At 45.8% G+C, this 21,094-nt stretch overlaps 48 non-coding genes across 48 annotated transcripts; all 48 read right to left on the bottom strand.

Moving 5' to 3' along the window:
* Positions 1 to 257: 257 nt before the first annotated feature.
* On the bottom strand, positions 258 to 329 carry trnag-ucc (transfer RNA glycine (anticodon UCC)). Its single transcript has one exon. It is a non-coding gene; the product is annotated as a tRNA-Gly (tRNA).
* Positions 330 to 578: 249 nt separating this feature from the next.
* On the bottom strand, positions 579 to 660 carry trnas-aga (transfer RNA serine (anticodon AGA)). The gene has a single exon. It is a non-coding gene; the product is annotated as a tRNA-Ser (tRNA).
* Positions 661 to 969: 309 nt separating this feature from the next.
* Positions 970 to 1,041, bottom strand: trnaq-cug (transfer RNA glutamine (anticodon CUG)). Its single transcript has one exon. It is a non-coding gene; the product is annotated as a tRNA-Gln (tRNA).
* A 226-nt stretch (positions 1,042 to 1,267) lies between these two features.
* Positions 1,268 to 1,350, bottom strand: trnal-cag (transfer RNA leucine (anticodon CAG)). Its single transcript has one exon. It is a non-coding gene; the product is annotated as a tRNA-Leu (tRNA).
* Positions 1,351 to 1,991: 641 nt separating this feature from the next.
* trnaa-ugc (transfer RNA alanine (anticodon UGC)) lies at positions 1,992 to 2,063 on the bottom strand. The gene has a single exon. It is a non-coding gene; the product is annotated as a tRNA-Ala (tRNA).
* Positions 2,064 to 2,476: 413 nt separating this feature from the next.
* trnag-ucc (transfer RNA glycine (anticodon UCC)) lies at positions 2,477 to 2,548 on the bottom strand. Its single transcript has one exon. It is a non-coding gene; the product is annotated as a tRNA-Gly (tRNA).
* Positions 2,549 to 2,797: 249 nt separating this feature from the next.
* Positions 2,798 to 2,879, bottom strand: trnas-aga (transfer RNA serine (anticodon AGA)). The gene has a single exon. It is a non-coding gene; the product is annotated as a tRNA-Ser (tRNA).
* A 309-nt stretch (positions 2,880 to 3,188) lies between these two features.
* On the bottom strand, positions 3,189 to 3,260 carry trnaq-cug (transfer RNA glutamine (anticodon CUG)). Its single transcript has one exon. It is a non-coding gene; the product is annotated as a tRNA-Gln (tRNA).
* A 226-nt stretch (positions 3,261 to 3,486) lies between these two features.
* On the bottom strand, positions 3,487 to 3,569 carry trnal-cag (transfer RNA leucine (anticodon CAG)). The gene has a single exon. It is a non-coding gene; the product is annotated as a tRNA-Leu (tRNA).
* Positions 3,570 to 4,210: 641 nt separating this feature from the next.
* On the bottom strand, positions 4,211 to 4,282 carry trnaa-ugc (transfer RNA alanine (anticodon UGC)). Its single transcript has one exon. It is a non-coding gene; the product is annotated as a tRNA-Ala (tRNA).
* Positions 4,283 to 4,695: 413 nt separating this feature from the next.
* Positions 4,696 to 4,767, bottom strand: trnag-ucc (transfer RNA glycine (anticodon UCC)). Its single transcript has one exon. It is a non-coding gene; the product is annotated as a tRNA-Gly (tRNA).
* Positions 4,768 to 5,016: 249 nt separating this feature from the next.
* trnas-aga (transfer RNA serine (anticodon AGA)) lies at positions 5,017 to 5,098 on the bottom strand. Its single transcript has one exon. It is a non-coding gene; the product is annotated as a tRNA-Ser (tRNA).
* A 309-nt stretch (positions 5,099 to 5,407) lies between these two features.
* Positions 5,408 to 5,479, bottom strand: trnaq-cug (transfer RNA glutamine (anticodon CUG)). The gene has a single exon. It is a non-coding gene; the product is annotated as a tRNA-Gln (tRNA).
* Positions 5,480 to 5,705: 226 nt separating this feature from the next.
* trnal-cag (transfer RNA leucine (anticodon CAG)) lies at positions 5,706 to 5,788 on the bottom strand. Its single transcript has one exon. It is a non-coding gene; the product is annotated as a tRNA-Leu (tRNA).
* A 641-nt stretch (positions 5,789 to 6,429) lies between these two features.
* Positions 6,430 to 6,501, bottom strand: trnaa-ugc (transfer RNA alanine (anticodon UGC)). Its single transcript has one exon. It is a non-coding gene; the product is annotated as a tRNA-Ala (tRNA).
* A 413-nt stretch (positions 6,502 to 6,914) lies between these two features.
* On the bottom strand, positions 6,915 to 6,986 carry trnag-ucc (transfer RNA glycine (anticodon UCC)). The gene has a single exon. It is a non-coding gene; the product is annotated as a tRNA-Gly (tRNA).
* A 249-nt stretch (positions 6,987 to 7,235) lies between these two features.
* trnas-aga (transfer RNA serine (anticodon AGA)) lies at positions 7,236 to 7,317 on the bottom strand. Its single transcript has one exon. It is a non-coding gene; the product is annotated as a tRNA-Ser (tRNA).
* A 309-nt stretch (positions 7,318 to 7,626) lies between these two features.
* trnaq-cug (transfer RNA glutamine (anticodon CUG)) lies at positions 7,627 to 7,698 on the bottom strand. Its single transcript has one exon. It is a non-coding gene; the product is annotated as a tRNA-Gln (tRNA).
* Positions 7,699 to 7,924: 226 nt separating this feature from the next.
* trnal-cag (transfer RNA leucine (anticodon CAG)) lies at positions 7,925 to 8,007 on the bottom strand. The gene has a single exon. It is a non-coding gene; the product is annotated as a tRNA-Leu (tRNA).
* A 641-nt stretch (positions 8,008 to 8,648) lies between these two features.
* On the bottom strand, positions 8,649 to 8,720 carry trnaa-ugc (transfer RNA alanine (anticodon UGC)). The gene has a single exon. It is a non-coding gene; the product is annotated as a tRNA-Ala (tRNA).
* Positions 8,721 to 9,133: 413 nt separating this feature from the next.
* trnag-ucc (transfer RNA glycine (anticodon UCC)) lies at positions 9,134 to 9,205 on the bottom strand. Its single transcript has one exon. It is a non-coding gene; the product is annotated as a tRNA-Gly (tRNA).
* Positions 9,206 to 9,454: 249 nt separating this feature from the next.
* Positions 9,455 to 9,536, bottom strand: trnas-aga (transfer RNA serine (anticodon AGA)). The gene has a single exon. It is a non-coding gene; the product is annotated as a tRNA-Ser (tRNA).
* A 309-nt stretch (positions 9,537 to 9,845) lies between these two features.
* trnaq-cug (transfer RNA glutamine (anticodon CUG)) lies at positions 9,846 to 9,917 on the bottom strand. Its single transcript has one exon. It is a non-coding gene; the product is annotated as a tRNA-Gln (tRNA).
* A 226-nt stretch (positions 9,918 to 10,143) lies between these two features.
* trnal-cag (transfer RNA leucine (anticodon CAG)) lies at positions 10,144 to 10,226 on the bottom strand. The gene has a single exon. It is a non-coding gene; the product is annotated as a tRNA-Leu (tRNA).
* A 641-nt stretch (positions 10,227 to 10,867) lies between these two features.
* Positions 10,868 to 10,939, bottom strand: trnaa-ugc (transfer RNA alanine (anticodon UGC)). Its single transcript has one exon. It is a non-coding gene; the product is annotated as a tRNA-Ala (tRNA).
* Positions 10,940 to 11,352: 413 nt separating this feature from the next.
* trnag-ucc (transfer RNA glycine (anticodon UCC)) lies at positions 11,353 to 11,424 on the bottom strand. Its single transcript has one exon. It is a non-coding gene; the product is annotated as a tRNA-Gly (tRNA).
* A 249-nt stretch (positions 11,425 to 11,673) lies between these two features.
* trnas-aga (transfer RNA serine (anticodon AGA)) lies at positions 11,674 to 11,755 on the bottom strand. Its single transcript has one exon. It is a non-coding gene; the product is annotated as a tRNA-Ser (tRNA).
* Positions 11,756 to 12,064: 309 nt separating this feature from the next.
* Positions 12,065 to 12,143, bottom strand: trnaq-cug (transfer RNA glutamine (anticodon CUG)). Its single transcript has one exon. It is a non-coding gene; the product is annotated as a tRNA-Gln (tRNA).
* A 226-nt stretch (positions 12,144 to 12,369) lies between these two features.
* trnal-cag (transfer RNA leucine (anticodon CAG)) lies at positions 12,370 to 12,452 on the bottom strand. Its single transcript has one exon. It is a non-coding gene; the product is annotated as a tRNA-Leu (tRNA).
* Positions 12,453 to 13,093: 641 nt separating this feature from the next.
* Positions 13,094 to 13,165, bottom strand: trnaa-ugc (transfer RNA alanine (anticodon UGC)). Its single transcript has one exon. It is a non-coding gene; the product is annotated as a tRNA-Ala (tRNA).
* Positions 13,166 to 13,578: 413 nt separating this feature from the next.
* Positions 13,579 to 13,650, bottom strand: trnag-ucc (transfer RNA glycine (anticodon UCC)). Its single transcript has one exon. It is a non-coding gene; the product is annotated as a tRNA-Gly (tRNA).
* Positions 13,651 to 13,899: 249 nt separating this feature from the next.
* Positions 13,900 to 13,981, bottom strand: trnas-aga (transfer RNA serine (anticodon AGA)). The gene has a single exon. It is a non-coding gene; the product is annotated as a tRNA-Ser (tRNA).
* Positions 13,982 to 14,290: 309 nt separating this feature from the next.
* trnaq-cug (transfer RNA glutamine (anticodon CUG)) lies at positions 14,291 to 14,362 on the bottom strand. Its single transcript has one exon. It is a non-coding gene; the product is annotated as a tRNA-Gln (tRNA).
* A 226-nt stretch (positions 14,363 to 14,588) lies between these two features.
* Positions 14,589 to 14,671, bottom strand: trnal-cag (transfer RNA leucine (anticodon CAG)). Its single transcript has one exon. It is a non-coding gene; the product is annotated as a tRNA-Leu (tRNA).
* Positions 14,672 to 15,312: 641 nt separating this feature from the next.
* trnaa-ugc (transfer RNA alanine (anticodon UGC)) lies at positions 15,313 to 15,384 on the bottom strand. Its single transcript has one exon. It is a non-coding gene; the product is annotated as a tRNA-Ala (tRNA).
* A 413-nt stretch (positions 15,385 to 15,797) lies between these two features.
* On the bottom strand, positions 15,798 to 15,869 carry trnag-ucc (transfer RNA glycine (anticodon UCC)). The gene has a single exon. It is a non-coding gene; the product is annotated as a tRNA-Gly (tRNA).
* Positions 15,870 to 16,118: 249 nt separating this feature from the next.
* On the bottom strand, positions 16,119 to 16,200 carry trnas-aga (transfer RNA serine (anticodon AGA)). The gene has a single exon. It is a non-coding gene; the product is annotated as a tRNA-Ser (tRNA).
* Positions 16,201 to 16,509: 309 nt separating this feature from the next.
* Positions 16,510 to 16,581, bottom strand: trnaq-cug (transfer RNA glutamine (anticodon CUG)). The gene has a single exon. It is a non-coding gene; the product is annotated as a tRNA-Gln (tRNA).
* A 226-nt stretch (positions 16,582 to 16,807) lies between these two features.
* trnal-cag (transfer RNA leucine (anticodon CAG)) lies at positions 16,808 to 16,890 on the bottom strand. Its single transcript has one exon. It is a non-coding gene; the product is annotated as a tRNA-Leu (tRNA).
* Positions 16,891 to 17,531: 641 nt separating this feature from the next.
* Positions 17,532 to 17,603, bottom strand: trnaa-ugc (transfer RNA alanine (anticodon UGC)). The gene has a single exon. It is a non-coding gene; the product is annotated as a tRNA-Ala (tRNA).
* Positions 17,604 to 18,016: 413 nt separating this feature from the next.
* On the bottom strand, positions 18,017 to 18,088 carry trnag-ucc (transfer RNA glycine (anticodon UCC)). The gene has a single exon. It is a non-coding gene; the product is annotated as a tRNA-Gly (tRNA).
* A 249-nt stretch (positions 18,089 to 18,337) lies between these two features.
* Positions 18,338 to 18,419, bottom strand: trnas-aga (transfer RNA serine (anticodon AGA)). Its single transcript has one exon. It is a non-coding gene; the product is annotated as a tRNA-Ser (tRNA).
* Positions 18,420 to 18,728: 309 nt separating this feature from the next.
* trnaq-cug (transfer RNA glutamine (anticodon CUG)) lies at positions 18,729 to 18,807 on the bottom strand. The gene has a single exon. It is a non-coding gene; the product is annotated as a tRNA-Gln (tRNA).
* A 226-nt stretch (positions 18,808 to 19,033) lies between these two features.
* Positions 19,034 to 19,116, bottom strand: trnal-cag (transfer RNA leucine (anticodon CAG)). The gene has a single exon. It is a non-coding gene; the product is annotated as a tRNA-Leu (tRNA).
* A 641-nt stretch (positions 19,117 to 19,757) lies between these two features.
* trnaa-ugc (transfer RNA alanine (anticodon UGC)) lies at positions 19,758 to 19,829 on the bottom strand. Its single transcript has one exon. It is a non-coding gene; the product is annotated as a tRNA-Ala (tRNA).
* A 413-nt stretch (positions 19,830 to 20,242) lies between these two features.
* Positions 20,243 to 20,314, bottom strand: trnag-ucc (transfer RNA glycine (anticodon UCC)). Its single transcript has one exon. It is a non-coding gene; the product is annotated as a tRNA-Gly (tRNA).
* Positions 20,315 to 20,563: 249 nt separating this feature from the next.
* trnas-aga (transfer RNA serine (anticodon AGA)) lies at positions 20,564 to 20,645 on the bottom strand. Its single transcript has one exon. It is a non-coding gene; the product is annotated as a tRNA-Ser (tRNA).
* Positions 20,646 to 20,954: 309 nt separating this feature from the next.
* trnaq-cug (transfer RNA glutamine (anticodon CUG)) lies at positions 20,955 to 21,033 on the bottom strand. Its single transcript has one exon. It is a non-coding gene; the product is annotated as a tRNA-Gln (tRNA).
* Positions 21,034 to 21,094: the final 61 nt, after the last annotated feature.

Genomic DNA, 21,094 nt, shown 5'->3' with positions numbered 1-21,094 from the left:
CTTATCTCCGACTAACAGACTAATATATGGGTGATTGGCTGAGCACATTGGTGGTTGTTATTGGTTTGTTGTTTTGGTTATTTTATTGGCTTTGAAAGCCAGAGGTTAAAATGAGACTGCCATGGAATGACAGCAAAGCTGGGTGAATTTCTTGCAGCACTATACCACCAATCACTGCAGAGAAGTGGAACATTTGCTGGCTTTGTGCTGACTTTCTGTCAACAAAAGCAGGCAACAGTACACTGGCAGAAAAGGACTGCGATGGCCGGGAATCGAACCCGGGTCAACTGCTTGGAAGGCAGCTATGCTTACCACTATACCACCATCGCTGGGTGAAAGGCATTTTACTGCAAATTCAGCAATTTATCTGAGCATTGAGACTGAATAGAGCACATAAGGATTGGAAGGTATCGATAAAGGGGCAACACACAAGAGGGAGCACCCACTAACTCAACAGTTATCATTAAAGCATCACTTGGTTTGCTTTGACACTGATACATTTCCCAGACCCACCTGTGGGTGCAGTAGTCTGCAAATGCCTCATTGGTGGGCGCCTACTGCTGAAAAGTGGTGCCTCTCGTTGTCGGCAGGATTCGAACCTGCGCGGGGAAACCCCAATGGATTTCTAGTCCATCGCCTTAACCACTCGGCCACGACAACCACAGATATGCTTTTAAACTGACTTCCCATCGCTGCGCCAAAAGCAACTGACTGCAAAGTCGGCATTTTATTGAGGCAATATTTTAAATGAAATGAAAATATTGTAAGGATTACAACCATTATCAAAGCATGACTTTGTGATACTCTTCTAAGTTGCACCTGAAATGTGTCAGTAGGTGCCCTGTTGCAGTGTCACGTAACATGCAACGTTTCCAAGGAAGAAGCCCTGGCTATCCGGAGTGCAATTCCAAGCTGAGATTGGGATGGTGGAGGGACTCATCCTTTAGCCCCATACTGTGGTTATAAAGCAGGTTCCACCGAGACTTGAACTCGGATTACTGGATTCAGAGTCCAGAGTGCTAACCATTACACCATGGAACCTTCATGTTGATTGAGAGAGCGTTTCTTGCATGATATCAGCATGCATGTGGTCATCATTCACAAATAAACAACAAAGAAGGTATCCCAAACAGAGTGTAGAAGCTGTGAAATGCTTGTGCAGTGCAAGTAGTAAGAAGACTGGAGTTGGTCATATGAGTGACATTAGTGCTCACTTTACTTGCCCGCTATCAGGTTACAAGCACTGCCTCCAGTGAAAAGCTCCAGCTGTCAGAAGTGGGATTCGAACCCACGCCTCCAGGGGAGACTGCGACCTGAACGCAGCGCCTTAGACCGCTCGGCCATCCTGACATCACGCACCTTTAATCTTTCTATTAAAAAAAAAAAAAAAGCTGGCATATGAATAGCAATATTCTTCATTTGATTCATCTCAAAAAACTAGAGTTATGGCCCTGCAGATGTATGCCTTGGCCAACCAGTAAAGTTGCAGTTTACATGTAGGTGAAGATTGTCAGTCATCCAGGTCATGGTTATCTTAAGTGCTTTATCGTAGGCAAGTGGACTTGCTTGAGTTTCTTGCAGACATTTGGCATCTCATCCAAGAGGTTTCTGCAATTCTGGGTGTGAACCCTTAATCCAAGAGGTTTCTTGAGTTCTGGGTGTGAAACCCTTACAGAGTCGTTGAGGTGACATGTGAGGCTCTGACTTTCAGAGTCGTTAAGGTCACCTGAGAGTCGTTGACCCACCCGGCCATGTTGTGCGTCATTAGGGTTAGATGGGTCCAGGTGTGAATGGGCGTAAAGTTGTCTGAGGAGGGATCCCAAGACTGCTGGTCAGGGTTGCACACAAGTTAAGTTAATCTTCCACAGTGCGTGTTACTTACCTGTGTGATACTCAATACCTCCCATTGGAGGGTGGCTGTGATTCCGTGTTGTTTTCTGGGAGTTCATGAGCCAACAGATTCATCCTTATTCCATCACCATAATACCTGTTGGAGATGCCGGGGATTGAACCCGGGGCCTCATACATGCAAAGCATGCGCTCTACCACTGAGCTACATCCCCAGCGAGCACTGCACTCAATTGATTTTCTTTGACGATGCCTGAATGGAAGAAGCAATCTGATCAAGATACTGATGTAACCCTAGTAAAGGGCTTTGAAACTTGTAAAATGCAACTGCGATGGACAGACATCAAACTGTGGCAGCTGCTTTGAAATCTCTTATCTCCGACTAACAGACTAATATATGGGTGATTGGCTGAGCACATTGGTGGTTGTTATTGGTTTGTTTTTTTGGTTATTTTATTGGCTTTGAGAGCCAGAGGTTAAAATGAGACTGCCATGGAATGACAGCAAAGCTGGGTGAATTTCTTGCAGCACTATACCACCAATCACTGCAGAGAAGTGGAACATTTGCTGGCTTTGTGCTGACTTTCTGTCAACAAAAGCAGGCAACAGTACACTGGCAGAAAAGGACTGCGATGGCCGGGAATCGAACCCGGGTCAACTGCTTGGAAGGCAGCTATGCTTACCACTATACCACCATCGCTGGGCGAAAGGCATTTTACTGCAAATTCAGCAATTTATCTGAGCATTGAGACTGAATAGAGCACATAAGGATTGGAAGGTATCGATAAAGGGGCAACACACAAGAGGGAGCGCCCACTAACTCAACAGTTATCATTAAAGCATCACTTGGTTTGCTTTGACACTGATACATTTCCCAGACACACCTGTGGGTGCAGTAGTCTGCAAATGCCTCATTGGTGGGCGCCTACTGCTGAAAAGTGGTGCCTCTCGTTGTCGGCAGGATTCGAACCTGCGCGGGGAAACCCCAATGGATTTCTAGTCCATCGCCTTAACCACTCGGCCACGACAACCACAGATATGCTTTTAAACTGACTTCCCATCGCTGCGCCAAAAGCAACTGACTGCAAAGTCGGCATTTTATTGAGGCAATATTTTAAATGAAATGAAAATATTGTAAGGATTACAACCATTATCAAAGCATGACTTTGTGATACTCTTCTAAGTTGCACCTGAAATGTGTCAGTAGGTGCCCTGTTGCAGTGTCACGTAACATGCAACGTTTCCAAGGAAGAAGCCCTGGCTATCCGGAGTGCAATTCCAAGCCGAGATTGGGATGGTGGAGGGACTCATCCTTTAGCCCCATACTGTGGTTATAAAGCAGGTTCCACCGAGACTTGAACTCAGATTACTGGATTCAGAGTCCAGAGTGCTAACCATTACACCATGGAACCTTCATGTTGATTGAGAGAGCGTTTCTGGCATGATATCAGCATGCATGTGGTCATCATTCACAAATAAACAACAAAGAAGGTATCCCAAACAGAGTGTAGAAGCTGTGAAATGCTTGTGCAGTGCAAGTAGTAAGAAGACTGGAGTTGGTCATATGAGTGACATTAGTGCTCACTTTACTTGCCCGCTATCAGGTTACAAGCACTGCCTCCAGTGAAAAGCTCCAGCTGTCAGAAGTGGGATTCGAACCCACGCCTCCAGGGGAGACTGCGACCTGAACGCAGCGCCTTAGACCGCTCGGCCATCCTGACATCACGCACCTTTAATCTTTCTATTAAAAAAAAAAAAAAAGCTGGCATATGAATAGCAATATTCTTCATTTGATTCATCTCAAAAAACTAGAGTTATGGCCCTGCAGATGTATGCCTTGGCCAACCAGTAAAGTTGCAGTTTACATGTAGGTGAAGATTGTCAGTCATCCAGGTCATGGTTATCTTAAGTGCTTTATCGTAGGCAACTGGACTTGCTTGAGTTTCTTGCAGACATTTGGCATCTCATCCAAGAGGTTTCTTCAATTCTGGGTGTGAACCCTTAATCCAAGAGGTTTCTTGAGTTCTGGGTGTGAAACCCTTACAGAGTCGTTGAGGTGACATGTGAGGCTCTGACTTTCAGAGTCGTTAAGGTCACCTGAGAGTCGTTGACCCACCCGGCCATGTTGTGCGTCATTAGGGTTAGATGGGTCCAGGTGTGAATGGGCGTAAAGTTGTCTGAGGAGGGATCCCAAGACTGCTGGTCAGGGTTGCACACAAGTTAAGTTAATCTTCCACAGTGCGTGTTACTTACCTGTGTGATACTCAATACCTCCCATTGGAGGGTGGCTGTGATTCCGTGTTGTTTTCTGGGAGTTCATGAGCCAACAGATTCATCCTTATTCCATCACCATAATACCTGTTGGAGATGCCGGGGATTGAACCCGGGGCCTCATACATGCAAAGCATGCGCTCTACCACTGAGCTACATCCCCAGCGAGCACTGCACTCAATTGATTTTCTTTGACGATGCCTGAATGGAAGAAGCAATCTGATCAAGATACTGATGTAACCCTAGTAAAGGGCTTTGAAACTTGTAAAATGCAACTGCGATGGACAGACATCAAACTGTGGCAGCTGCTTTGAAATCTCTTATCTCCGACTAACAGACTAATATATGGGTGATTGGCTGAGCACATTGGTGGTTGTTATTGGTTTGTTTTTTTGGTTATTTTATTGGCTTTGAGAGCCAGAGGTTAAAATGAGACTGCCATGGAATGACAGCAAAGCTGGGTGAATTTCTTGCAGCACTATACCACCAATCACTGCGGAGAAGTGGAACATTTGCTGGCTTTGTGCTGACTTTCTGTCAACAAAAGCAGGCAACAGTACACTGGCAGAAAAGGACTGCGATGGCCGGGAATCGAACCCGGGTCAACTGCTTGGAAGGCAGCTATGCTTACCACTATACCACCATCGCTGGGCGAAAGGCATTTTACTGCAAATTCAGCAATTTATCTGAGCATTGAGACTGAATAGAGCACATAAGGATTGGAAGGTATCGATAAAGGGGCAACACACAAGAGGGAGCGCCCACTAACTCAACAGTTATCATTAAAGCATCACTTGGTTTGCTTTGACACTGATACATTTCCCAGACACACCTGTGGGTGCAGTAGTCTGCAAATGCCTCATTGGTGGGCGCCTACTGCTGAAAAGTGGTGCCTCTCGTTGTCGGCAGGATTCGAACCTGCGCGGGGAAACCCCAATGGATTTCTAGTCCATCGCCTTAACCACTCGGCCACGACAACCACAGATATGCTTTTAAACTGACTTCCCATCGCTGCACCAAAAGCAACTGACTGCAAAGTCGGCATTTTATTGAGGCAATATTTTAAATGAAATGAAAATATTGTAAGGATTACAACCATTATCAAAGCATGACTTTGTGATACTCTTCTAAGTTGCACCTGAAATGTGTCAGTAGGTGCCCTGTTGCAGTGTCACGTAACATGCAACGTTTCCAAGGAAGAAGCCCTGGCTATCCGGAGTGCAATTCCAAGCCGAGATTGGGATGGTGGAGGGACTCATCCTTTAGCCCCATACTGTGGTTATAAAGCAGGTTCCACCGAGACTTGAACTCAGATTACTGGATTCAGAGTCCAGAGTGCTAACCATTACACCATGGAACCTTCATGTTGATTGAGAGAGCGTTTCTGGCATGATATCAGCATGCATGTGGTCATCATTCACAAATAAACAACAAAGAAGGTATCCCAAACAGAGTGTAGAAGCTGTGAAATGCTTGTGCAGTGCAAGTAGTAAGAAGACTGGAGTTGGTCATATGAGTGACATTAGTGCTCACTTTACTTGCCCGCTATCAGGTTACAAGCACTGCCTCCAGTGAAAAGCTCCAGCTGTCAGAAGTGGGATTCGAACCCACGCCTCCAGGGGAGACTGCGACCTGAACGCAGCGCCTTAGACCGCTCGGCCATCCTGACATCACGCACCTTTAATCTTTCTATTAAAAAAAAAAAAAAAGCTGGCATATGAATAGCAATATTCTTCATTTGATTCATCTCAAAAAACTAGAGTTATGGCCCTGCAGATGTATGCCTTGGCCAACCAGTAAAGTTGCAGTTTACATGTAGGTGAAGATTGTCAGTCATCCAGGTCATGGTTATCTTAAGTGCTTTATCGTAGGCAACTGGACTTGCTTGAGTTTCTTGCAGACATTTGGCATCTCATCCAAGAGGTTTCTTCAATTCTGGGTGTGAACCCTTAATCCAAGAGGTTTCTTGAGTTCTGGGTGTGAAACCCTTACAGAGTCGTTGAGGTGACATGTGAGGCTCTGACTTTCAGAGTCGTTAAGGTCACCTGAGAGTCGTTGACCCACCCGGCCATGTTGTGCGTCATTAGGGTTAGATGGGTCCAGGTGTGAATGGGCGTAAAGTTGTCTGAGGAGGGATCCCAAGACTGCTGGTCAGGGTTGCACACAAGTTAAGTTAATCTTCCACAGTGCGTGTTACTTACCTGTGTGATACTCAATACCTCCCATTGGAGGGTGGCTGTGATTCCGTGTTGTTTTCTGGGAGTTCATGAGCCAACAGATTCATCCTTATTCCATCACCATAATACCTGTTGGAGATGCCGGGGATTGAACCCGGGGCCTCATACATGCAAAGCATGCGCTCTACCACTGAGCTACATCCCCAGCGAGCACTGCACTCAATTGATTTTCTTTGACGATGCCTGAATGGAAGAAGCAATCTGATCAAGATACTGATGTAACCCTAGTAAAGGGCTTTGAAACTTGTAAAATGCAACTGCGATGGACAGACATCAAACTGTGGCAGCTGCTTTGAAATCTCTTATCTCCGACTAACAGACTAATATATGGGTGATTGGCTGAGCACATTGGTGGTTGTTATTGGTTTGTTTTTTTGGTTATTTTATTGGCTTTGAGAGCCAGAGGTTAAAATGAGACTGCCATGGAATGACAGCAAAGCTGGGTGAATTTCTTGCAGCACTATACCACCAATCACTGCAGAGAAGTGGAACATTTGCTGGCTTTGTGCTGACTTTCTGTCAACAAAAGCAGGCAACAGTACACTGGCAGAAAAGGACTGCGATGGCTGGGAATCGAACCCGGGTCAACTGCTTGGAAGGCAGCTATGCTTACCACTATACCACCATCGCTGGGCGAAAGGCATTTTACTGCAAATTCAGCAATTTATCTGAGCATTGAGACTGAATAGAGCACATAAGGATTGGAAGGTATCGATCAAGGGGCAACACACAAGAGGGAGCGCCCACTAACTCAACAGTTATCATTAAAGCATCACTTGGTTTGCTTTGACACTGATACATTTCCCAGACACACCTGTGGGTGCAGTAGTCTGCAAATGCCTCATTGGTGGGCGCCTACTGCTGAAAAGTGGTGCCTCTCGTTGTCGGCAGGATTCGAACCTGCGCGGGGAAACCCCAATGGATTTCTAGTCCATCGCCTTAACCACTCGGCCACGACAACCACAGATATGCTTTTAAACTGACTTCCCATCGCTGCGCCAAAAGCAACTGACTGCAAAGTCGGCATTTTATTGAGGCAATATTTTAAATGAAATGAAAATATTGTAAGGATTACAACCATTATCAAAGCATGACTTTGTGATACTCTTCTAAGTTGCACCTGAAATGTGTCAGTAGGTGCCCTGTTGCAGTGTCACGTAACATGCAACGTTTCCAAGGAAGAAGCCCTGGCTATCCGGAGTGCAATTCCAAGCCGAGATTGGGATGGTGGAGGGACTCATCCTTTAGCCCCATACTGTGGTTATAAAGCAGGTTCCACCGAGACTTGAACTCAGATTACTGGATTCAGAGTCCAGAGTGCTAACCATTACACCATGGAACCTTCATGTTGATTGAGAGAGCGTTTCTGGCATGATATCAGCATGCATGTGGTCATCATTCACAAATAAACAACAAAGAAGGTATCCCAAACAGAGTGTAGAAGCTGTGAAATGCTTGTGCAGTGCAAGTAGTAAGAAGACTGGAGTTGGTCATATGAGTGACATTAGTGCTCACTTTACTTGCCCGCTATCAGGTTACAAGCACTGCCTCCAGTGAAAAGCTCCAGCTGTCAGAAGTGGGATTCGAACCCACGCCTCCAGGGGAGACTGCGACCTGAACGCAGCGCCTTAGACCGCTCTGCCATCCTGACATCACGCACCTTTAATCTTTCTATTAAAAAAAAAAAAAAAGCTGGCATATGAATAGCAATATTCTTCATTTGATTCATCTCAAAAAACTAGAGTTATGGCCCTGCAGATGTATGCCTTGGCCAACCAGTAAAGTTGCAGTTTACATGTAGGTGAAGATTGTCAGTCATCCAGGTCATGGTTATCTTAAGTGCTTTATCGTAGGCAACTGGACTTGCTTGAGTTTCTTGCAGACATTTGGCATCTCATCCAAGAGGCTTCTTCAATTCTGGGTGTGAACCCTTAATCCAAGAGGTTTCTTGAGTTCTGGGTGTGAAACCCTTACAGAGTCGTTGAGGTGACATGTGAGGCTCTGACTTTCAGAGTCGTTAAGGTCACCTGAGAGTCGTTGACCCACCCGGCCATGTTGTGCGTCATTAGGGTTAGATGGGTCCAGGTGTGAATGGGCGTAAAGTTGTCTGAGGAGGGATCCCAAGACTGCTGGTCAGGGTTGCACACAAGTTAAGTTAATCTTCCACAGTGCGTGTTACTTACCTGTGTGATACTCAATACCTCCCATTGGAGGGTGGCTGTGATTCCGTGTTGTTTTCTGGGAGTTCATGAGCCAACAGATTCATCCTTATTCCATCACCATAATACCTGTTGGAGATGCCGGGGATTGAACCCGGGGCCTCATACATGCAAAGCATGCGCTCTACCACTGAGCTACATCCCCAGCGAGCACTGCACTCAATTGATTTTCTTTGACGATGCCTGAATGGAAGAAGCAATCTGATCAAGATACTGATGTAACCCTAGTAAAGGGCTTTGAAACTTGTAAAATGCAACTGCGATGGACAGACATCAAACTGTGGCAGCTGCTTTGAAATCTCTTATCTCCGACTAACAGACTAATATATGGGTGATTGGCTGAGCACATTGGTGGTTGTTATTGGTTTGTTGTTTTGGTTATTTTATTGGCTTTGAGAGCCAGAGGTTAAAATGAGACTGCCATGGAATGACAGCAAAGCTGGGTGAATTTCTTGCAGCACTATACCACCAATCACTGCAGAGAAGTGGAACATTTGCTGGCTTTGTGCTGACTTTCTGTCAACAAAAGCAGGCAACAGTACACTGGCAGAAAAGGACTGCGATGGCCGGGAATCGAACCCGGGTCAACTGCTTGGAAGGCAGCTATGCTTACCACTATACCACCATCGCTGGGCAAAAGGCATTTTACTGCAAATTCAGCAATTTATCTGAGCATTGAGACTGAATAGAGCACATAAGGATTGGAAGGTATCGATAAAGGGGCAACACACAAGAGGGAGCACCCACTAACTCAACAGTTATCATTAAAGCATCACTTGGTTTGCTTTGACACTGATACATTTCCCAGACACACCTGTGGGTGCAGTAGTCTGCAAATGCCTCATTGGTGGGCGCCTACTGCTGAAAAGTGGTGCCTCTCGTTGTCGGCAGGATTCGAACCTGCGCGGGGAAACCCCAATGGATTTCTAGTCCATCGCCTTAACCACTCGGCCACGACAACCACAGATATGCTTTTAAACTGACTTCCCATCGCTGCGCCAAAAGCAACTGACTGCAAAGTCGGCATTTTATTGAGGCAATATTTTAAATGAAATGAAAATATTGTAAGGATTACAACCATTATCAAAGCATGACTTTGTGATACTCTTCTAAGTTGCACCTGAAATGTGTCAGTAGGTGCCCTGTTGCAGTGTCACGTAACATGCAACGTTTCCAAGGAAGAAGCCCTGGCTATCCGGAGTGCAATTCCAAGCCGAGATTGGGATGGTGGAGGGACTCATCCTTTAGCCCCATACTGTGGTTATAAAGCAGGTTCCACCGAGACTTGAACTCGGATTACTGGATTCAGAGTCCAGAGTGCTAACCATTACACCATGGAACCTTCATGTTGATTGAGAGAGCGTTTCTGGCATGATATCAGCATGCCTGTGGTCATCATTCACAAATAAACAACAAAGAAGGTATCCCAAACAGAGTGTAGAAGCTGTGAAATGCTTGTGCAGTGCAAGTAGTAAGAAGACTGGAGTTGGTCATATGAGTGAAATTAGTGCTCACTTTACTTGCCCGCTATCAGGTTACAAGCACTGCCTCCAGTGAAAAGCTGCAGCTGTCAGAAGTGGGATTCGAACCCACGCCTCCAGGGGAGACTGCGACCTGAACGCAGCGCCTTAGACCGCTCGGCCATCCTGACATCACGTACCTTTAATCTTTCTATTAAAAAAAAAAAAAAAGCCGGCATATGAATAGCAATATTCTTCATTTGATTCATCTCAAAAAACTAGAGTTATGGCCCTGCAGATGTATGCCTTGGCCAACCAGTAAAGTTGCAGTTTACATGTAGGTGAAGATTGTCAGTCATCCAGGTCATGGTTATCTTAAGTGCTTTATCGTAGGTAAGTGGACTTGCTTGAGTTTCTCGCAGACATTTGGCATCTCATCCAAGAGGTTTCTTCAATTCTGGGTGTGAACCCTTAATCCAAGAGGTTTCTTGAGTTCTGGGTGTGAAACCCTTACAGAGTCGTTGAGGTGACATGTGAGGCTCTGACTTTCAGAGTCGTTAAGGTCACCTGAGAGTCGTTGACCCACCCGGCCATGTTGTGCGTCATTAGGGTTAGATGGGTCCAGGTGTGAATGGGCGTAAAGTTGTCTGAGGAGGGATCCCAAGACTGCTGGTCAGGGTTGCACACAAGTTAAGTTAATCTTCCACAGTGCGTGTTACTTACCTGTGTGATACTCAATACCTCCCATTTGAGGGTGGCTGTGATTCCGTGTTGTTTTCTGGGAGTTCATGAGCCAACAGATTCATCCTTATTCCGTCACCATAATACCTGTTGGAGATGCTGGGGATTGAACCCGGGGCCTCATACATGCAAAGCATGCGCTCTACCACTGAGCTACATCCCCAGCGAGCACTGCACTCAATTGATTTTCTTTGACGATGCCTGAATGGAAGAAGCAATCTGATCAAGATACTGATGTAACCCTAGTAAAGGGCTTTGAAACTTGTAAAATGCAACTGCGATGGACAGACATCAAACTGTGGCAGCTGCTTTGAAATCTCTTATCTCCGACTAACAGACTAATATATGGGTGATTGGCTGAGCACATTGGTGGTTGTTATTGGTTTGTTGTTTTGGTTATTTTATTGGCTTTGAGAGCCAGAGGTTAAAATGAGACTGCCATGGAATGACAGCAAAGCTGGGTGAATTTCTTGCAGCACTATACCACCAATCACTGCGGAGAAGTGGAACATTTGCTGGCTTTGTGCTGACTTTCTGTCAACAAAAGCAGGCAACAGTACACTGGCAGAAAAGGACTGCGATGGCCGGGAATCGAACCCGGGTCAACTGCTTGGAAGGCAGCTATGCTTACCACTATACCACCATCGCTGGGTGAAAGGCATTTTACCGCAAATTCAGCAATTTATCTGAGCATTGAGACTGAATAGAGCACATAAGGATTGGAAGGTATCCATCAAGGGGCAACACACAAGAGGGAGCGCCCACTAACTCAACAGTTATCATTAAAGCATCACTTGGTTTGCTTTGACACTGATACATTTCCCAGACACACCTGTGGGTGCAGTAGTCTGCAAATGCCTCATTGGTGGGCGCCTACTGCTGAAAAGTGGTGCCTCTCGTTGTCGGCAGGATTCGAACCTGCGCGGGGAAACCCCAATGGATTTCTAGTCCATCGCCTTAACCACTCGGCCACGACAACCACAGATATGCTTTTAAACTGACTTCCCATCACTGCGCCAAAAGCAACTGACTGCAAAGTCGGCATTTTATTGAGGCAATATTTTAAATGAAATGAAAATATTGTAAGGATTACAACCATTATCAAAGCATGACTTTGTGATACTCTTCTAAGTTGCACCTGAAATGTGTCAGTAGGTGCCCTGTTGCAGTGTCACGTAACATGCAACGTTTCCAAGGAAGAAGCCCTGGCTATCCGGAGTGCAATTCCAAGCCGAGATTGGGATGGTGGAGGGACTCATCCTTTAGCCCCATACTGTGGTTATAAAGCAGGTTCCACCGAGACTTGAACTCGGATTACTGGATTCAGAGTCCAGAGTGCAGAGTGCTAACCATTACACCATGGAACCTTCATGTTGATTGAGAGAGCGTTTCTGGCATGATATCAGCATGCCTGTGGTCATCATTCACAAATAAACAACAAAGAAGGTATCCCAAACAGAGTGTAGAAGCTGTGAAATGCTTGTGCAGTGCAAGTAGTAAGAAGACTGGAGTTGGTCATATGAGTGACATTAGTGCTCACTTTACTTGCCCGCTATCAGGTTACAAGCACTGCCTCCAGTGAAAAGCTGCAGCTGTCAGAAGTGGGATTTGAACCCACGCCTCCAGGGGAGACTGCGACCTGAACGCAGCGCCTTAGACCGCTCGGCCATCCTGACATCACGTACCTTTAATCTTTCTATTAAAAAAAAAAAAAAAGCCGGCATATGAATAGCAATATTCTTCATTTGATTCATCTCAAAAAACTAGAGTTATGGCCCTGCAGATGTATGCCTTGGCCAACCAGTAAAGTTGCAGTTTACATGTAGGTGAAGATTGTCAGTCATCCAGGTCATGGTTATCTTAAGTGCTTTATCGTAGGTAAGTGGACTTGCTTGAGTTTCTTGCAGACATTTGGCATCTCATCCAAGAGGTTTCTTCAATTCTGGGTGTGAACCCTTAATCCAAGAGGTTTCTTGAGTTCTGGGTGTGAAACCCTTACAGAGTCGTTGAGGTGACATGTGAGGCTCTGACTTTCAGAGTCGTTAAGGTCACCTGAGAGTCGTTGACCCACCCGGCCATGTTGTGCGTCATTAGGGTTAGATGGGTCCAGGTGTGAATGGGCGTAAAGTTGTCTGAGGAGGGATCCCAAGACTGCTGGTCAGGGTTGCACACAAGTTAAGTTAATCTTCCACAGTGCGTGTTACTTACCTGTGTGATACTCAATACCTCCCATTTGAGGGTGGCTGTGATTCCGTGTTGTTTTCTGGGAGTTCATGAGCCAACAGATTCATCCTTATTCCGTCACCATAATACCTGTTGGAGATGCCGGGGATTGAACCCGGGGCCTCATACATGCAAAGCATGCGCTCTACCACTGAGCTACATCCCCAGCGAGCACTGCACTCAATTGATTTTCTTTGACGATGCCTGAATGGAAGAAGCAATCTGATCAAGATACTGATGTAACCCTAGTAAAGGGCTTTGAAACTTGTAAAATGCAACTGCGATGGACAGACATCAAACTGTGGCAGCTGCTTTGAAATCTCTTATCTCCGACTAACAGACTAATATATGGGTGATTGGCTGAGCACATTGGTGGTTGTTATTGGTTTGTTGTTTTGGTTATTTTATTGGCTTTGAGAGCCAGAGGTTAAAATGAGACTGCCATGGAATGACAGCAAAGCTGGGTGAATTTCTTGCAGCACTATACCACCAATCACTGCGGAGAAGTGGAACATTTGCTGGCTTTGTGCTGACTTTCTGTCAACAAAAGCAGGCAACAGTACACTGGCAGAAAAGGACTGCGATGGCCGGGAATCGAACCCGGGTCAACTGCTTGGAAGGCAGCTATGCTTACCACTATACCACCATCGCTGGGTGAAAGGCATTTTACTGCAAATTCAGCAATTTATCTGAGCATTGAGACTGAATAGAGCACATAAGGATTGGAAGGTATCGATCAAGGGGCAACACACAAGAGGGAGCGCCCACTAACTCAACAGTTATCATTAAAGCATCACTTGGTTTGCTTTGACACTGATACATTTCCCAGACACACCTGTGGGTGCAGTAGTCTGCAAATGCCTCATTGGTGGGCGCCTACTGCTGAAAAGTGGTGCCTCTCGTTGTCGGCAGGATTCGAACCTGCGCGGGGAAACCCCAATGGATTTCTAGTCCATCGCCTTAACCACTCGGCCACGACAACCACAGATATGCTTTTAAACTGACTTCCCATCGCTGCGCCAAAAGCAACTGACTGCAAAGTCGGCATTTTATTGAGGCAATATTTTAAATGAAATGAAAATATTGTAAGGATTACAACCATTATCAAAGCATGACTTTGTGATACTCTTCTAAGTTGCACCTGAAATTTGTCAGTAGGTGCCCTGTTGCAGTGTCACGTAACATGCAACGTTTCCAAGGAAGAAGCCCTGGCTATCCGGAGTGCAATTCCAAGCCGAGATTGGGATGGTGGAGGGACTCATCCTTTAGCCCCATACTGTGGTTATAAAGCAGGTTCCACCGAGACTTGAACTCAGATTACTGGATTCAGAGTCCAGAGTGCTAACCATTACACCATGGAACCTTCATGTTGATTGAGAGAGCGTTTCTGGCATGATATCAGCATGCATGTGGTCATCATTCACAAATAAACAACAAAGAAGGTATCCCAAACAGAGTGTAGAAGCTGTGAAATGCTTGTGCAGTGCAAGTAGTAAGAAGACTGGAGTTGGTCATATGAGTGACATTAGTGCTCACTTTACTTGCCCGCTATCAGGTTACAAGCACTGCCTCCAGTGAAAAGCTCCAGCTGTCAGAAGTGGGATTCGAACCCACGCCTCCAGGGGAGACTGCGACCTGAACGCAGCGCCTTAGACCGCTCTGCCATCCTGACATCACGCACCTTTAATCTTTCTATTAAAAAAAAAAAAAAAGCTGGCATATGAATAGCAATATTCTTCATTTGATTCATCTCAAAAAACTAGAGTTATGGCCCTGCAGATGTATGCCTTGGCCAACCAGTAAAGTTGCAGTTTACATGTAGGTGAAGATTGTCAGTCATCCAGGTCATGGTTATCTTAAGTGCTTTATCGTAGGCAACTGGACTTGCTTGAGTTTCTTGCAGACATTTGGCATCTCATCCAAGAGGCTTCTTCAATTCTGGGTGTGAACCCTTAATCCAAGAGGTTTCTTGAGTTCTGGGTGTGAAACCCTTACAGAGTCGTTGAGGTGACATGTGAGGCTCTGACTTTCAGAGTCGTTAAGGTCACCTGAGAGTCGTTGACCCACCCGGCCATGTTGTGCGTCATTAGGGTTAGATGGGTCCAGGTGTGAATGGGCGTAAAGTTGTCTGAGGAGGGATCCCAAGACTGCTGGTCAGGGTTGCACACAAGTTAAGTTAATCTTCCACAGTGCGTGTTACTTACCTGTGTGATACTCAATACCTCCCATTTGAGGGTGGCTGTGATTCCGTGTTGTTTTCTGGGAGTTCATGAGCCAACAGATTCATCCTTATTCCATCACCATAATACCTGTTGGAGATGCCGGGGATTGAACCCGGGGCCTCATACATGCAAAGCATGCGCTCTACCACTGAGCTACATCCCCAGCGAGCACTGCACTCAATTGATTTTCTTTGACGATGCCTGAATGGAAGAAGCAATCTGATCAAGATACTGATGTAACCCTAGTAAAGGGCTTTGAAACTTGTAAAATGCAACTGCGATGGACAGACATCAAACTGTGGCAGCTGCTTTGAAATCTCTTATCTCCGACTAACAGACTAATATATGGGTGATTGGCTGAGCACATTGGTGGTTGTTATTGGTTTGTTGTTTTGGTTATTTTATTGGCTTTGAGAGCCAGAGGTTAAAATGAGACTGCCATGGAATGACAGCAAAGCTGGGTGAATTTCTTGCAGCACTATACCACCAATCACTGCAGAGAAGTGGAACATTTGCTGGCTTTGTGCTGACTTTCTGTCAACAAAAGCAGGCAACAGTACACTGGCAGAAAAGGACTGCGATGGCCGGGAATCGAACCCGGGTCAACTGCTTGGAAGGCAGCTATGCTTACCACTATACCACCATCGCTGGGCAAAAGGCATTTTACTGCAAATTCAGCAATTTATCTGAGCATTGAGACTGAATAGAGCACATAAGGATTGGAAGGTATCGATAAAGGGGCAACACACAAGAGGGAGCGCCCACTAACTCAACAGTTATCATTAAAGCATCACTTGGTTTGCTTTGACACTGATACATTTCCCAGACACACCTGTGGGTGCAGTAGTCTGCAAATGCCTCATTGGTGGGCGCCTACTGCTGAAAAGTGGTGCCTCTCGTTGTCGGCAGGATTCGAACCTGCGCGGGGAAACCCCAATGGATTTCTAGTCCATCGCCTTAACCACTCGGCCACGACAACCACAGATATGCTTTTAAACTGACTTCCCATCGCTGCGCCAAAAGCAACTGACTGCAAAGTCGGCATTTTATTGAGGCAATATTTTAAATGAAATGAAAATATTGTAAGGATTACAACCATTATCAAAGCATGACTTTGTGATACTCTTCTAAGTTGCACCTGAAATGTGTCAGTAGGTGCCCTGTTGCAGTGTCACGTAACATGCAACGTTTCCAAGGAAGAAGCCCTGGCTATCCGGAGTGCAATTCCAAGCCGAGATTGGGATGGTGGAGGGACTCATCCTTTAGCCCCATACTGTGGTTATAAAGCAGGTTCCACCGAGACTTGAACTCGGATTACTGGATTCAGAGTCCAGAGTGCTAACCATTACACCATGGAACCTTCATGTTGATTGAGAGAGCGTTTCTGGCATGATATCAGCATGCCTGTGGTCATCATTCACAAATAAACAACAAAGAAGGTATCCCAAACAGAGTGTAGAAGCTGTGAAATGCTTGTGCAGTGCAAGTAGTAAGAAGACTGGAGTTGGTCATATGAGTGAAATTAGTGCTCACTTTACTTGCCCGCTATCAGGTTACAAGCACTGCCTCCAGTGAAAAGCTGCAGCTGTCAGAAGTGGGATTCGAACCCACGCCTCCAGGGGAGACTGCGACCTGAACGCAGCGCCTTAGACCGCTCGGCCATCCTGACATCACGTACCTTTAATCTTTCTATTAAAAAAAAAAAAAAAGCCGGCATATGAATAGCAATATTCTTCATTTGATTCATCTCAAAAAACTAGAGTTATGGCCCTGCAGATGTATGCCTTGGCCAACCAGTAAAGTTGCAGTTTACATGTAGGTGAAGATTGTCAGTCATCCAGGTCATGGTTATCTTAAGTGCTTTATCGTAGGTAAGTGGACTTGCTTGAGTTTCTCGCAGACATTTGGCATCTCATCCAAGAGGTTTCTTCAATTCTGGGTGTGAACCCTTAATCCAAGAGGTTTCTTGAGTTCTGGGTGTGAAACCCTTACAGAGTCGTTGAGGTGACATGTGAGGCTCTGACTTTCAGAGTCGTTAAGGTCACCTGAGAGTCGTTGACCCACCCGGCCATGTTGTGCGTCATTAGGGTTAGATGGGTCCAGGTGTGAATGGGCGTAAAGTTGTCTGAGGAGGGATCCCAAGACTGCTGGTCAGGGTTGCACACAAGTTAAGTTAATCTTCCACAGTGCGTGTTACTTACCTGTGTGATACTCAATACCTCCCATTTGAGGGTGGCTGTGATTCCGTGTTGTTTTCTGGGAGTTCATGAGCCAACAGATTCATCCTTATTCCGTCACCATAATACCTGTTGGAGATGCTGGGGATTGAACCCGGGGCCTCATACATGCAAAGCATGCGCTCTACCACTGAGCTACATCCCCAGCGAGCACTGCACTCAATTGATTTTCTTTGACGATGCCTGAATGGAAGAAGCAATCTGATCAAGATACTGATGTAACCCTAGTAAAGGGCTTTGAAACTTGTAAAATGCAACTGCGATGGACAGACATCAAACTGTGGCAGCTGCTTTGAAATCTCTTATCTCCGACTAACAGACTAATATATGGGTGATTGGCTGAGCACATTGGTGGTTGTTATTGGTTTGTTGTTTTGGTTATTTTATTGGCTTTGAGAGCCAGAGGTTAAAATGAGACTGCCATGGAATGACAGCAAAGCTGGGTGAATTTCTTGCAGCACTATACCACCAATCACTGCGGAGAAGTGGAACATTTGCTGGCTTTGTGCTGACTTTCTGTCAACAAAAGCAGGCAACAGTACACTGGCAGAAAAGGACTGCGATGGCCGGGAATCGAACCCGGGTCAACTGCTTGGAAGGCAGCTATGCTTACCACTATACCACCATCGCTGGGTGAAAGGCATTTTACCGCAAATTCAGCAATTTATCTGAGCATTGAGACTGAATAGAGCACATAAGGATTGGAAGGTATCCATCAAGGGGCAACACACAAGAGGGAGCGCCCACTAACTCAACAGTTATCATTAAAGCATCACTTGGTTTGCTTTGACACTGATACATTTCCCAGACACACCTGTGGGTGCAGTAGTCTGCAAATGCCTCATTGGTGGGCGCCTACTGCTGAAAAGTGGTGCCTCTCGTTGTCGGCAGGATTCGAACCTGCGCGGGGAAACCCCAATGGATTTCTAGTCCATCGCCTTAACCACTCGGCCACGACAACCACAGATATGCTTTTAAACTGACTTCCCATCACTGCGCCAAAAGCAACTGACTGCAAAGTCGGCATTTTATTGAGGCAATATTTTAAATGAAATGAAAATATTGTAAGGATTACAACCATTATCAAAGCATGACTTTGTGATACTCTTCTAAGTTGCACCTGAAATGTGTCAGTAGGTGCCCTGTTGCAGTGTCACGTAACATGCAACGTTTCCAAGGAAGAAGCCCTGGCTATCCGGAGTGCAATTCCAAGCCGAGATTGGGATGGTGGAGGGACTCATCCTTTAGCCCCATACTGTGGTTATAAAGCAGGTTCCACCGAGACTTGAACTCGGATTACTGGATTCAGAGTCCAGAGTGCAGAGTGCTAACCATTACACCATGGAACCTTCATGTTGATTGAGAGAGCGTTTCTGGCATGATATCAGCATGCCTGTGGTCATCATTCACAAATAAACAACAAAGAAGGTATCCCAAACAGAGTGTAGAAGCTGTGAAATGCTTGTGCAGTGCAAGTAGTAAGAAGACTGGAGTTGGTCATATGAGTGACATTAGTGCTCACTTTACTTGCCCGCTATCAGGTTACAAGCACTGCCTCCAGTGAAAAGCTGCAGCTGTCAGAAGTGGGATTCGAACCCACGCCTCCAGGGGAGACTGCGACCTGAACGCAGCGCCTTAGACCGCTCGGCCATCCTGACATCACGTACCTTTAATCTTTCTATTAAAAAAAAAAAAAAAGCCGGCATATGAATAGCAATATTCTTCATTTGATTCATCTCAAAAAACTAGAGTTATGGCCCTACAGATGTATGCCTTGGCCAACCAGTAAAGTTGCAGTTTACATGTAGGTGAAGATTGTCAGTCATCCAGGTCATGGTTATCTTAAGTGCTTTATCGTAGGTAAGTGGACTTGCTTGAGTTTCTTGCAGACATTTGGCATCTCATCCAAGAGGTTTCTTCAATTCTGGGTGTGAACCCTTAATCCAAGAGGTTTCTTGAGTTCTGGGTGTGAAACCCTTACAGAGTCGTTGAGGTGACATGTGAGGCTCTGACTTTCAGAGTCGTTAAGGTCACCTGAGAGTCGTTGACCCACCCGGCCATGTTGTGCGTCATTAGGGTTAGATGGGTCCAGGTGTGAATGGGCGTAAAGTTGTCTGAGGAGGGATCCCAAGACTGCTGGTCAGGGTTGCACACAAGTTAAGTTAATCTTCCACAGTGCGTGTTACTTACCTGTGTGATACTCAATACCTCCCATTTGAGGGTGGCTGTGATTCCGTGTTGTTTTCTGGGAGTTCATGAGCCAACAGATTCATCCTTATTCCGTCACCATAATACCTGTTGGAGATGCCGGGGATTGAACCCGGGGCCTCATACATGCAAAGCATGCGCTCTACCACTGAGCTACATCCCCAGCGAGCACTGCACTCAATTGATTTTCTTTGACGATGCCTGAATGGAAGAAGCAATCTGATCAAGATACTGATGTAACCCTAGTAAAGGGCTTTGAAACTTGTAAAATGCAACTGCGATGGACAGACATCAAACTGTGGCAGCTGCTTTGAAATCTCTTATCTCCGACTAACAGACTAATATATGGGTGATTGGCTGAGCACATTGGTGGTTGTTATTGGTTTGTTGTTTTGGTTATTTTATTGGCTTTGAGAGCCAGAGGTTAAAATGAGACTGCCATGGAATGACAGCAAAGCTGGGTGAATTTCTTGCAGCACTATACCACCAATCACTGCGGAGAAGTGGAACATTTGCTGGCTTTGTGCTGACTTTCTGTCAACAAAAGCAGGCAACAGTACACTGGCAGAAAAGGACTGCGATGGCCGGGAATCGAACCCGGGTCAACTGCTTGGAAGGCAGCTATGCTTACCACTATACCACCATCGCTGGGCGAAAGGCATTTTACTGCAAATTCAGCAATTTATCTGAGCATTGAGACTGAATAGAGCACATAAGGATTGGAAGGTATCGATCAAGGGGCAACACACAAGAGGGAGCGCCCACTAACTCAACAGTTATCATTAAAGCATCACTTGGTTTGCTTTGACACTGATACATTTCCCAGACACACCTGTGGGTGCAGTAGTCTGCAAATGCCTCATTGGTGGGCGCCTACTGCTGAAAAGTGGTGCCTCTCGTTGTCGGCAGGATTCGAACCTGCGCGGGGAAACCCCAATGGATTTCTAGTCCATCGCCTTAACCACTCGGCCACAACAACCACAGATATGCTTTTAAACTGACTTCCCATCGCTGCGCCAAAAGCAACTGACTGCAAAGTCGGCATTTTATTAAGGCAATATTTTAAATGAAATGAAAATATTGTAAGGATTACAACCATTATCAAAGCATGACTTTGTGATACTCTTCTAAGTTGCACCTGAAATGTGTCAGTAGGTGCCCTGTTGCAGTGTCACGTAACATGCAACGTTTCCAAGGAAGAAGCCCTGGCTACCCGGAGTGCAATTCCAAGCCGAGATTGGGATGGTGGAGGGACTCATCCTTTAGCCCCATACTGTGGTTATAAAGCAGGTTCCACCGAGACTTGAACTCGGATTACTGGATTCAGAGTCCAGAGTGCAGAGTGCTAACCATTACACCATGGAACCTTCATGTTGATTGAGAGAGCGTTTCTGGCATGATATCAGCATGCATGTGGTCATCATTCAC

Source organism: Epinephelus lanceolatus, chromosome 20 (assembly GCF_041903045.1).
Source record: "Epinephelus lanceolatus isolate andai-2023 chromosome 20, ASM4190304v1, whole genome shotgun sequence".
Lineage (NCBI taxonomy): Eukaryota > Metazoa > Chordata > Actinopteri > Perciformes > Serranidae > Epinephelus > Epinephelus lanceolatus.
This window is presented reverse-complemented; position numbering and strand designations above follow the sequence as displayed.